Raw genomic sequence first — 12,851 nt, 5'->3', positions numbered from 1 at the left:
TGAGAGCAATAAAGTCAATGGGGTAACCCAGGGTCCCTCAGAACATGGGTATTAACAATAAACAACTACAAGTGGTTCTGTCGGGGAGAAACTAATTGCTTAGTACATGTAAATATTTAATGAGCAAAGCTAAAGTCTGATACCTTGTTTTATCAGAAAGAAGGGAGTGGCGCAATTTTTTACAATGGCAGGAGTAATTTGCTCACGGTGGAGTAGAGGCACCAGTCGGCAATATGGGGGGGAAGTTGGGTAGCGCGCCCGTGGGCACACAAAAGCGGTGGCGTGTGCATATAGGCGGCAGCGGGTGATGACACACACATGCCTTCTGTTCCTTACAAGTGGCGCCCTCCCTCACAGGCTGCTCTTCCCTTCCTCACAGCCTGCCTGTCTTTGTGTCTCTCCTCTTTCCATGGGAGTTTATAAGCTCTCCTGCCTTTACAAAGACAAGACCACCACCAACTTGCAATACCACATTCCATAGTCCTTCCTTAACACTCACATATAACGCCTTCATTTCCTAAAATGAGAGTGACAGTACAGCAGCGAAAACTGGAATAAAAGGATAATGCCAGCTGCGTGGCTATTATAATAAAGGGGCGTGGCTTACATTACGTGCACAAAAGTGGGTGCTTAGCATAGTGTGGCGCAGGATTTGTATTTTGCTGTTTCTGTCATTGCATCCAGATAAATGTTATAAGAAGTAGCAGCATACTGACAATAAGTCGGGTCTATTGGCTTTGTCGATGGTTGTTAGTTGCATAAGATAAATAAGCAGCAACTATGGCTTGGGCTAAATTATGCGGCAGGGTTGAAAAAGTATGCGGCACACAAAAAAATGGCAAATTATGCGGTATAATGCAGCACATTTGGGTGCATGTGGAGACTAAAAAGGCGCAAGCTGCCGAAAGATAGTGGGAACACAAGTCCCACAACTACATGTGAAATGTAAAGGGATAAGGGGATAAAGGCACAGGGAGATAATATTGCTCACTGGCTAGTGCAATAAAATAACGTTGACGGGTAACAAGTATAATACTTGGAAAAAATAATAATAATTTGAAGCTACACCCGAACGGACAGTGTACAAAAAACAGCGGAAGCAAAGAAAACAAAAAAAAAAAGGGTGTTGTTCAACAGGTCCAATATCTTTTACTAAGGATGGAGTTACTAAGGCTACAATAGCGGTAAGGCATGTAGGTCAAGAAATAAGCCAGCTATGCATGAATAGGGGAAGTCATAATTCATACACAGACTCCCTCTTACAGCACAGTATATTATCAGAGGTATTAAGGTATCTGCTGTCTAGCAAAAATAAAAGTGACATCACAGCTTGGGTAACTTTCCATGGACGGGGGTGTCCCCCTTACAGGTCACTACAAGGAGGTGTAAGTAGATCGTTCCCTTCGGAATATTGGCACATGGGGAAGGCGTATGGCACCAAGAAGTTACAAAATAACTCTGTAGCCGGTCACACCAAACGCTGTCGGGCCAGACATTAGCAGATGCCAGGCGTGAGGAGTGGGCTGGACAGTGGCTGCTAGTGACATTTGAAAATGGTATGGCACAAAAATTCGGAATGAGTTCCTTGTGGCGAGTGAACAGGATCGATGGCCATCATAAGGGGGACTCGGCGACAGGGTGGACAAATGGTGCATTTTCAAGCGCTGGGAGGGCCATATGGCTGCTGTCTGGCTGAGGAAGGACCAGGGAGTCTAGATAGGGGATACTGATCAGGGTGCCTTATAATTTGGAAGGCAGGAGCATACTCAGAGTTCGAAGGAGCTGGTGTAGTAGGCCCTTAAGTTAATGTACACACTGTAGGCTTGCCGCTGAATGATCAGCATTTTCTTATTAGAAAGGCCGGGAGCAAAGAGCAACAACATGACTTAATACACCTCTTCAACAAACGCCACTGTCAATACAAAGGCTTCTCACACTAAGGGCAGGTTTATTCTGTTTTCCAGTCCATCATTAAAGAAGTGAGGGCAGTACGTTTCTCCCACAGAAAGTGTTCTTCGCGTTGAAGTTGCACTACCCATGTTCAAATAGAACTGTGGTCGCTGCATCGTTAGCTAGGTGGCAGGAAATGACAGAGCTACATATTATGGGGATTTCTGGCATGCAATAAAATTGGGGGGGGGGGGGGTGTTGTGGTTAGGGAGGCCCTTGGTCCAAACTACTGAGGTAGCAGGGTGTGTAAAATAATGAGTTTGGGATACGGTCCAAGAAAATTAATGAATTGAAGCATTCCATCAATTGCTTTGTATACTTAGTTATATAAATAATAGTATTCAAACATAACAATATGAAACAAGTCTCTGATCTAAGAACCAGGAATTCAATAAGATTTACCACCCCGCCAAACTATGTTTTGTGGTTTGTTTTCATAACATCAAGGGTAGTTATTTTCAAACTTAGGTGCATTGATTGTGGTGTTTATGGCCAAATGATGCCGAAAAGCACAAAACATCAATTAGCTTGTGCCACAGTTGCTAGTGCCGTGGGGCATAAGTCCGCACTCCCGCTACAGTGATTACAATAGTTTATAAAGCACTACCACGAGCCTACAATTCTTTGTTTCTTTAAAAAAATAAAAAATCACAGATGCAAATATATATTGAGGGTAAAGCAAGCCATGAACTAGGTGGTGACAGTAGTGATGATGAATGTGTGTGCTGAACGTGAAAGGTTAGGTTTTAAAAAGAAAAGAAAAGTTGCATGAGAGGTGGTGTTGCGGGATTACTAGCTGTGGCGAAATGGGAATACGACCTCGGCCTTGGGGAGAGGGGCAAGGCTCAGGCCGGGGGTTTGGGGTGGGGGGTTTGGCAGAATGGTGAGCTCTTAACACCCTCTGCCCCCTTCCCCAGCACACCTCCATCCATGCCGGATGGGTGGGGTGTGGGGGAGTACAAGTGTGGCATGGTTTTAATGAAGAGGATAGAGCGTTCTTTGTAGGTCACCTGCTGAGAAGTAGTAGTGCCACGTGTTTCGGGTAACAACATAGGGTATGTACGGCGCACAAGGGTTGTGCAGCAGAGATTAGATACAGTTGGTATATTGCAGTGGGAGTCATGCTACCAACCATAGACACGCCTGGGGCACAACACTAGGGGTGGTGCCAGTAGGGGGACAATGGCAAAACTCTGCCTGTACAGTTGACATGGGCTTGTGCGAAGAAGTCTGGGTACAGGTGGTGCTAATAAGAGGGCTAATATGTTGGGTTTAATTTACATTATAAGTAAAGGAGCAGTGCATTCAGACGGAGAAGGGGGTCAGTAGTGGCAAAGGTTACGGACTGGGCTACAGAGCAGGTACAAGTACAAGGGATCGGGGACTAGAACAAAAAGTAAGTTAAAAAAAATAATAATACAGCAGGATGGGCAGCAGGCTTCAGAGTATAAGGAACACCGCCAAGACAGTGCTGGGGGGTACCGTAGCAAGCATATGAACCACTGCTGCCAGGCACATTGCCATAAGTGTGGGTTTTAAGAGCTACCATGGGCGGAAGATGGTAGGTTAACAGACAGGGTGTGGCGTATCTTGCAAGGTGGCCGACTTTGGCAACAGGGGAACATGGTTTCCAGCGTTAGAGTTGACTTGTCATCAGGGCGTATTGTTCGCTGCAAGGTGCTACCAAGAGAGTGCCCCTTTATCCAGACCATGGGGGAGCACTTGCCAATTCACAGATGCCGTCCTAGCGCCAATTCACCATAACAGATGCGAATATGCAGTAAGGGCACACCGCAGTGGAAGGGATCTGAGGTAGTTGGAGTGAGTCTTTGGTGGCTCGCAGGTACACATGGACACATGTCCTGAAAAGGAGGATCATTATTAAGTGTAGGTATGGACCTACCACATAGAAATAAGGCCACGGTAACGAGGTCTCAATAATTTCTTCCCTTGGACATCGTTTAGTGGCTCGCTGCAGATGGTTAGGTGCGGGGTGCAGCATGTATACTGTGCTTTGCCATGGCCCCCACCCCTTTTTCCCGGTGCATGAAGGGTGCACTGGCTGGTTTGCAAAGGCATAGGTGTCGTTCAAGCACCAACTTGCCTCAACAGACGAGAACTCACAGTGGGGGCACACAGCAGGTGGAGGGAGCTGAGCTGGTTAGAGGAGGTTTTGGTTAAATAATTTCGGATCCAAAAAAAAAGATGGAGATATAAGCAGCGGAAAAAGGTCAATGTTATGGCCAAATACTTGGGCTTCCAAAACAAAAGGCACCAACATGAGACGTCTAGTCGAGCTTGCCGGTACAACATCTTAGTTTAGGCTAACTGCAATGCAGGAGAGAGTATAAATAGATAATTATGCAAAAGAAAGAGACTTGGATGGGAGAAACATATCCTTTGCACATAATACTTTAGAAGGTTTATGGGAAGGCATAAAAGGTTCCAGGTTTACACAACAGAAACAATTTCACATGGATGGATTGTCGGGTTGACAAAGTAGTTATCAAAGAGGACAAACACGATAGCTGAGTAAACGTTAAGCAGAAGGAGTTTTCCCCTCAGGTTCTTCAATGTTCACGTTAGGAAAGTTTATATATAAAAAAAACAACAACCACAAATTTGTCTTTAGTGTGTAGGGAAACAAAGAGCATGCAGCCTGGAGGCCATTAGCTATTACCCGGTGAAAAGTGTGAACAGCTGAAGCATGAATTAATTGGTACGGAAAGCAGTAAATTCGGACCACTCAACATAGCCTTTTCATTTAAGCCATATAAAACAGATCAAATTAGCAGGTAACACTCAATAACTGTATATTGCATAGAGGTGGACGGCCAGTATTGCCCAGTTAGGCTGCTGGCGGGGTACTGGTAATAACAGGCGGGAGTCCTTTACTAGAATACATCCTAACACAGAAATATGGGATGCCTGAAGCTCAAGGGGAACATTGTGTGGACATCGGTGCAAGAAGTTATGAAAAAATGTAATGCTTAAGTGGTATATGAAAGTAATTCCTAAGATATTATTAGTCACCATTGCTGTGTTTTTGTTCTACTTCACAGAGTGCAGAGCAGTGTTGGGCGATCAAGTACTGTGACCTTTCCAGGGCTACAGACAGAGCTGGCGGCAATAAAGGGGGAATTCAGCATTGCTCTTTCAACAGTCAAGGGTGAACTGCTTTAAAGATTCAAACGTGCCGCACCTGGTCAACAAATGCTAATGTTGTGATCATTGACTTCAGTAGGAAATAACTTCTCAACTATAGGAAGGGGCAACTTCTTTCTCGTTATAAAGAAATACATCCGAACTTGGAAGGAGCATTTATTATACAAAGTGGGTTACTCTGAGATTATTCCCTGGCAGGGGCTCCATCCCAAGGAGGGAGCTATACAGTGGTCAGTTACAACGATGAAACATCCTCAGGCCAAATGTTCTACGGAATATATTGGCAATATTTAATACAAACTGTGGTAGGTGTATTAGAAAAATTGACGCGCAGTTATGGCAGTGGGGGCCTTCCTGGCAGCGAAAGCTCCCAGAAAGGCTTGGTGGTACTTACAAAGCGATCCTACTTAAATTTAGCATCTGCTGAACAAGAACAGGCCACAAACAGGTAGCAGTCGAGACCCAGAGGGTACTGGCAAGCTACCGTAATGGCCTTGGGGGGTTGAACCGGAAGAAAATAGTCAAGGGTGGAGCCTGTGGGCCGGAAAAAGTTGGGAGGCGTGATGGCACCGGAAGTGTAAGGTCACCCGGTCAGGTTGGAAGCAGGCGCTTACCCTGAAGGAAAGGCATGGTGGTACCGGAAGTGAAAGGTCACCCTGTCGGGTTGGAAGCAGATGCTTACCCAGAAGCAAAGGTGGTTGCACCAGAAGTGAAAAGGTCACCCGGTTGGGTTGGAAGCAGACGCTTACCCGAAATGAATGGTGGTTGCACCGGAAGTGAAAGGTCATCCGGTGGGAAGTGAATGATGACCGGCACTGAATGTAGGGCACAGTGCTTCTGGCTATGGTACAGAGGTCACAGGCTTTCAAATGAATTGAAGTAATTCATGTGGAAAGATCGCCTAATAAACTGCGGCCTCAATTCTGCCATAACGTGAAACTGGCGTGGTCTAAGTTTGTGGGATCCGGGTGGGGCGACCAGGTGGCGGGGGCCTTCACTAAGGACGTATCTGGCAGACAACTTCATTCTATGTCAGTACTGAGGCGAGGATTATGCATGTCTTTTTTCACTTTATTTGCGTAGCAGTTTTAAAGATCATTAAACAAAAAAAACTGTAAAAACATTACAGACTACACATCCCATGAACGGCAGGGGAGCAGTCCCCATGGTAACCATAGGCCATTCATATAACAGACCAAAACATAAAATTGTGTGACCTCCCTTTTGCTTCCTCTATCTTCACTGCTCCTTAGTTAAGTGACATTCTGTGATATCTACTTCTCAGTGCTATGCATCTTTCCTGCTTCATTGCCTTGCTGCTGAGCCAAAGTGGATGTGTTGTGGGTGAGGTAATGTGATGTTGGGGATGCCTGGTGGTTGAGTGTCAGTTGGGAGTATGCGCTGAGCAGCAAGGGAGCTGCTCTATGATCTACAATAAACCATCTTCTATCTACACCTCAGCTACATGGACTTATTTACCCTTATTACACATTGATAACATTCTTCGCTTATCTGACCTTCTTTACTGTGCTTTGTGTAGTGGTTTTGCTCTGCTCTTGCACGTTGTGTTGTTGGCTCATTGTGTAGCAGGTTTTCGCCCGAGTGCTTTTCCTCCCCGCTAATGCAGACCTCCCAGTGTGCGCTTCGTGCGCTGTGAGGAATCTGTCAGATGTGCATAGTCCGAGCGAAGCAGCTCTGTCAAGCGCTCCCACCAACACTTTGTATGCGTTTAGGGATTAGGGCGCTGAGCCTCTGGCCGGTCCTATCCCTAACCAGCTGCACTGACACCACAACGCAGTGATTCTCCCCCACACGGTCATAATTTGGTGACTGCAACGCCACCTTGTGTCAACTGTTTTTTTTTATTTGTGTGCAATTTGGCAGCTTCTGGCAGCAGTTTTCAGCCCAGCTGTTGAGGTTCCGTCCGAGGGGGCTACCGAATACATCTAAAGGGCGTTTCTTGTGCTCACACCCTCAAACTGAAATGTCTTCATCTGAGGACCATTTGTTTTCCTTATTCCAGGAGGTTGAGGAGGAATGCCCCCCCCCCCCCAACGCCTTCCACGTGCAGTAGATCTGGCCCTCTCGCAGGCTATTTCTAGGGTACTGGCACCCCTTAGGGATCAGGTGGATAGGCTGGCAAAAAGCATCTCAGGGGTATTCAGCGATCCTGACCTTGTGGAGGCAGGTTCCAGTGACTCCCAGGTGGGGAATATAAGGGCTATAAAGCGTAACGTGGGGCACTTGGGAGGTTTTGACAAACTCAGGGAAACCTTACTTAAAAGTGCGTGAATGCTAAAACACGTACCCTGCCGGGAGGAAGATGAGCCTGGAGAAAATTGCAACACAGTTGTCTAAAATTCTGACCCCAATGGTGGTCTTCCCTTTGAGGGGGAGGGTGTATCGAAGGGAGATTTCTCCTCCGACGAGGATAAGGATTAGGGTCGCCTCTGGCATCCAGGTTCCCACTCCTCTGAGTCCCCAGAAGGGGACAGGGGCCACTCAAACATGTTTGATGCTATTCAGATTTACCACCCTAGGTTGGCAGAGTGGGTCCCTGATGCCAGAGTGGCAGATTATTTGGTGGGGAAACTCAATCAGCCCCTAGAGAAGGCACTTGTGACTAAGATGAGGGGAGAACGCCCCAGGCCCTGGCTCAAAGGGAAAGTGGCAAACACACCAGAGATAGATGAGAAACTATGCACATTTTGTTTCAAAATACATGAGGGATCCCAGAAACGAATAGATAGATTCTGGAGAAATTGCCAGGACAAGCTCCTGGACGAGGTAGGCCCCTTGACCCAAACTATACAACTGGCGGAACGTTCAAAAGCGTCTGGATCCCCTTTGATTACATATTTGCTGGTTGGGCACAAAGGGTGATATGCCTCCTCGGTAACGCGAATTGTGCCCTGGCATCTGAAAGAAGAAAGTCTCTCCTTATAAAGATTGACCCCATAACTCAGAGTAAGCTCTTAGGCGAGCCTTTTTTTAAGGAAATTTGCAGCCCTGGATAAGGCTCCGGCCTCCATAAAAAAGATTTTTCCGGGGCGTGTTTTTTCTGGGGCCGGAAGAGGGAGGTGTCGCTCCTCTGACTACATCCATCAGCAAGGCCCCTCCAACAGAGGTCAGCAACGAAGAAATAATGGCTGGAACGATGGCCGCCAAGGAACCTTCTATCCCAGCAGAGGTTTTGGAAGAGGGAAAGGACGGAACAACAGAGGAGGCGCAAACCCTCCAGGGGGACCCTCTGGTAAGAACTACACTTTCTTCCCCTTAAGATCTAGGGGGTGGCTCCTACAGTTCTCACACAATTGGGGAAGGATCACAACAGACCGGTGGGTGTTTCAGACTGTAAGGGCCTTCCACATAGAGTTCTACAGTGCTCCCACTCAGGTAGTACTCCTCAGACCCGTAACCTTTTCTGCAGAAGAAGAGTGTCTGATTGAATCCGAAATTTAGGAGCTCCTAAAGAAAGGAGCTATTTGCAGGTCAGTACTCCACCCAAACGGGTTCCTCAGCAACCTCTTCCTAGTACAGAAGAAGGACAAGGGCTTCAGACCTGTTATCAATTCAAAAGAGTTCAACGAGTGGCTGGTATATCGCCACTTCAAGATGGAAGGGTTACACTTACTACGGGACATCCTCCTGTCGGGGATTGGATGGTCAGGTTAGACCTGAAGGATGCTTATCTAACAGTCCCCATTTTCCCTCCTCACAGGAGATTTCTCCAGTTCGCTTGGAAGGACCACATTTATGAATTTCAGCTTCTCTTCAGCCCCGTGGTGCTTCGCAAAGCTGTTGTACCCAGTGGTGTAAATTCTCAGTGAGAGGGGGGTGAGAATGATCATCTACCTGGACAATATCCTATTATGAATCAGTCTTTCGTGCATCTTACCCGCAACATGAACATGACTATTGCATTACTCTAGGACCTGGGCTTTGTCATCAACAAACAGAAGTAGGAACTGCGCCCGGCGCAACAGATTTCTCATAAATTCTGTCTCAGCGTGCCTGAGCTTGCCAGCGTCAAAGGTGAACAAGATAAGGAATGAACTCTCGCAAGTCCTCTGGAGGGACAGAATCTCGCTACGCCTAATGGCCAGGATAGTAGGCCTTCTCTCCTCTTCGATCCAGGCAAAATTCCCAGGCCCATTACACTACAGTGCCCTTCAGAGACTGAAACCTCAGCATCTACAGAGGGGTCTTACCTACTCGGAAATCACCTCCCTGATGGAGGAAGCCAGGACGAAACTCCAGTGGTGGATCGACCACCTGGCAGCCTTGAATGGGCAGGCGTTCTTTGGATTGACCCCGGATATGGTGATAGAGCCGAAAGCCAGCAGGCTGGGGAGCCTGATGTGGAGAAAACTCGATGGGAAGCAGATAGTCTAGGAGGAGGAGTTACAGTTGCACATCAACTGTCTAGAGTTGCTGGCGGGATCCTTTGCGGTGAAATCCCTCACCAAGGACAGAGTCTCTTGTTGCATCCTGTTGAGGATGGACAACATCTCGGCGGTCCAATACATCAACCGCCTGGGTGTCCCTCAATCGCAGGTCGTATCCAACCTGGCAAAGGACTTTTAGCACTATAGCCTCCAGAAACAGATCTCAGTGACAGCGGAATACCTTCCCGGGCTGCAAAACACGGTAGCAAATTGGAACTCCAGGAACTTCTCAGACTACAGCGATTGGCATCTAGATTGTTCGGTCTTCCTGGCTTTAATGGATAGATGGGGACTCTGCAATCGGTACCATTTTGCCTCACGATTGAACCACCAACTCCCGCGATTCATGAGCTGAAGACCAGACCCGGACACCACTGCCCGATACAGCTGACTTCATTCCCTTCAATTCTCAAGGACCCCCAGGGGGGCCTTCATCCGTTGGTGCTTAAGGGTAATTTGCAACTCATGACATGGAGGATTTCAGGGGACGCTGAAAAGACAAACAACTTTCGTCAGACGCTGCAAACCTCATCCATGGGCATCAGGTACAGTCAAGAGGTATCGCTCAGCTTGGAGACGATGGCACTGCTGGTGTCTGGAGATACACGTGGATCCCATGGAGGTAAAGGTTACTCACATTCTAACTTTTCTAGCGGAATTGTCCCAAGCTTGCCTGGCCTATCGAACAATTAATTCCTTTTGTTTGGCCATCTCAGTAGTGCACTGTGAGATTGATGGCAAACCAGCAGTGGGACACCCCTGGGTTTGTAAGCTAATGCGAGGCATCCGCTGCCTAGGTCTCCAGAGCCAAGATATTCAGGCCCGTGGGACGTATTCTAGTGCTGAGACTTCTAGGCTGGCAGGATAATCAATATCTGTCTCGTAAGGAGCTGTTGGCTAACAAGCCACCCTGCTATGTCTCATCTCATGTAAGCGAATTTCAGATGTTAGAGCTCTGGAAAGCACAGCAAGAGTTTTTACCGCGGTAGGGGTCACCTTTCCCATATCAAGAAGGAGAAAGACCAATACAAGGTTGTTAGACCTGGCACCATTGGCGTGAGTGTCCCTTCCATTTTTTGCTTTTGTCTCCTCTGTGTTTGCTGGTGTTAGATGCTCTGGGTGCTGTGCCACTGCCATTCAGTGCCACAGCGCAAATGCTCCCTATTGTAAATTGACTGTATTACATTCTATAATCCTAATTGACCCAAGGAACCTAATAGGAAAGCCGAATTTAGTATGCCTGAGCTCAGAATATTAAAGTGCATCTGGTAGTGAAGATTATTTTTATATTCTGCGGTTGAAAATACCCCTTTTAGAAAGTGGTTATTTTCCTGCCTAAGCCTTCCAGTGTGCTCTGCTGTTCTGTGTAATGGCTGTCTTGTTTTGGAGGGACAGGGCAGGCTGAGTCCGACCTGGATTGAAGAGAGAGATCTGCAGTTGGAGTATGGGGAGGGGTGACCCTTTGATCTGAGCAGGGCTGTGCCTGGCAAGGTGAATGATGGCTCCACCTCCCACTGTGCGTCTGATGGCAGACCCCCTCTTCCTGAAAGGCAGGATGCCGCCTTGTAAACAAAGTGCTCCAGGATGACACCAAACTGGTTCTGGCTGGGTTCAGTGGTTTGTGACTTTTTTAGAACAAAGACTTTTGGGGTATAAAGATCTGTGCTAAACCCCTACAGAGTGTGTTACTTTTGGATGTCAAGAAGAACCTCTGTCCTTGTAACTAGAGGGAAAGGACTTTGAAACTTTCACCTATCTTGCTGAAGGAACAACCCAAGGGCCTGATTTGAGCTTGCCTCCTGCTGAAGTCTCAGGGACATTAGACTTCACCCATCAGCCGTCCGGATTCCTATTTGAGGGTAATTCTACTCGCAGTTGAGGCCTCTGTTGAAAATTCCAGAGCCTCTGGTTCTACTGTGGGGAATGCAGGCTGAAAGTCATTGTATCGCTAAGTGTGGGCCGCTGCAGCTGGGGAGCTGTGCAACTGAGTGCCCGCGTTTGCCGTACTATGAAAATCATCGCTGTCGCCATTGTGGGCCGCCGCAGTTGAGGAGCTGTTGCCGCTGAGAGCCCGCATTTGCCTGTGTTACCAAAATCATCATTATCGCTATTGTGGGCCGCCGCAGCTGAGGAGCTGTTGCCGCTGAGAGCCAGCATTTGCCTGTGTTACCAAGGTAATCATTATCGCTATTGTGGGCTGCCGCAGCTGAGGAGCTGTTGCAGCTGAGAGCCCGCATTTGCCTGTGTCACCAAAGTCATCGTTATCGCTATTGTGGGCCACCGCAGCTGAGGAGCTGTTGCCGTTGAGAGCCCGCATATGACTGTGTTACCCAAGTCATCGCTATCGCTATTGTGGGGCGCTGCAGCTGAGGAGCTGTGCCGCTGAGTTCCTGCATTTGCTGTCCTACGAGAATCATCGCTATTGTAGGCCGCTGCAGCCGAGGAGCTGTGCCAATGAGTGCCCGCACTAGTCACCACTTCGAGGATCTTGTTATCACCTGCCAGTGCCGCTGGGTACCCGCCTTTAAGCCCCGTCCCAGGATTATCGTGAGTGCACACCGCGGACTGCTCCAGCCGGGAGCTGTGGCCGCTGTGAGTCCACCTGCCATCACCGCGGCTTCCTTGTGAGGCTGTGTGCTGTGCCCCTTTAAATCTCAGGTACATTGTGCATCACCGGGTCGCGTGGACTCTGGCCTCAAACTAAGTTTGTTCCACATGCTTTTTGAGTGCCTTTATTGCTTTTTCAGTGAATCTGTAATTACGTGCATTGTGGCTCCTTGAGCGCTTTCAAGCCTCTTGTTCAGTCTATATAAAGATAACTATTTTTCTATAACTGCTTGTGGTGTCCGTTTGTAGCGTCCTTCCTGCATTATTGTGTATGGTCATAAATGCTTCACACACTGCCTCTGAGATAGGCCTGTCTGCTCGTGCAAAGTTACCACAGGGTTGAGCAGGGGTTATCAAAGGGTGTAGCCCTCTTACTCTGACTAAGGAAGAAGGATCCCTATTTGGGCCTCGGTGCCAGCCGCTGCCAACTAGAGATCCCCATTTCTAACAAAGGTCGATATCTTATCCTTTCTTTCCAGAGCACCCTAAGTTGTGTGTGGTGAGGTGCATTAAGGCATATGAGGAGATGACCTCGGAGCTTCGCCACCCCGGGAAAGGCTATTACTTATTGCCATGCCGAAAACTTTCAAGGCGGTTTCCTCCCCTGCCATTTCCAGGTGGGTACGATAGATCATGTCAGAGGCAGGAAGATATTATGAATGCGTCTGATTGGTTGTCTGA

This window comes from Lissotriton helveticus, chromosome 9 (assembly GCF_964261635.1).
Source record: "Lissotriton helveticus chromosome 9, aLisHel1.1, whole genome shotgun sequence".
Lineage (NCBI taxonomy): Eukaryota > Metazoa > Chordata > Amphibia > Caudata > Salamandridae > Lissotriton > Lissotriton helveticus.
Note: the sequence above shows the minus strand (reverse complement) of the source record.